The 1,088-nt window shown below is 39.9% G+C and overlaps 1 non-coding gene across 1 annotated transcript; it reads right to left on the minus strand.

Annotated features, from left to right (window-relative positions):
* Window positions 1–622: 622 nt before the first annotated feature.
* Window positions 623–729, minus strand: LOC128285791 (small nucleolar RNA R71). Its single transcript, XR_008276340.1, has one exon. It is a non-coding gene; the product is annotated as a small nucleolar RNA R71 (small nucleolar RNA).
* Between the last annotated feature and the right edge of the window lie 359 nt (window positions 730–1,088).

The following is a 1,088-nucleotide window of genomic DNA, read 5'->3' on the forward strand; positions in this document are numbered from 1 at the left end:
TTTTATTTTGCCTTTTGGTTTTAGTGTATGACTCGTAGTAGGGGAATGCCTATAAAGCCAACCACTGATCCAGAAAGAATAATCCGTAAGAATCTTCGACAGCAACAACAACAACGATAGATGCAGAACCCACCACCTGATGTAGGCAATTTACCACCGTGAGACAACCCGTTGTTCAATGAAATTAAAAACAATAACCCACAAGACTTACCACCACCACTACAACTACTCGCAAATATACCTATGGTGTGCAACAAAAGAACCTTAAGGGACTATGCGCTACCAAGTCTGGAGATGGTTCAATGAAGTATAACAAGGCCAACCATCACAACTAATAATTTTGAGATCAAACCAACAATGATCCAAACGATCCAGAATAATTTTCGGTTTACAAGCACAATGACAGAGGACAAATCAACATCTGAAGCGGTTCTTTCAACTTTGTGATACTTTTAAATATAATAGGATCACCGATAACGCTATTCATCTTCGGTTGTTCCCCTTCTCCTTAGTAGATAATGCTTTCTCTTGGTTATATTCGCAGACACCAAGATCTATCATGACATGGGATGAATTCGTAGGAAAATTTTTACAAAAGTTCTTCCCTATCAGTAAGACGGTCTAACTGGGGAGGGAGATTGCAACGTTCAAACAATTAGAAGGAGAAAGTTTTCATGAAGCCTGGGATTGTTTTAAAATTTTTATTCAGAGATGCCCATATCATGGATTACTCAAGTGGCTACGACTGCAAATGTTCTATAATGGGTTGGATGCACATGCACGACTAGGACTCGATGGAGCCGTAAGAGGAGCCTTAATGAATAGGACATATGAAGAAACATATGAATTGATAGAGAACATGACAATGAATTCCTACCAGTGGCCAACCGAATGCTACACATATCGCGAAAAACCATCTACGGTAAGGCTATTAGGAGGACGACAGATGCCAACAGATTGTAGATGGACTTAACCATATCGAGTCTTCAACCAGTGCATCGTATATATATAGAGGAGATAAACCTCTCTTCCAGTATATCAATAATCCAACCGAGGATGCGAACTATGTAACACCCCATGCCCGTATC

Source organism: Gossypium arboreum, chromosome 12 (assembly GCF_025698485.1).
Source record: "Gossypium arboreum isolate Shixiya-1 chromosome 12, ASM2569848v2, whole genome shotgun sequence".
Lineage (NCBI taxonomy): Eukaryota > Viridiplantae > Streptophyta > Magnoliopsida > Malvales > Malvaceae > Gossypium > Gossypium arboreum.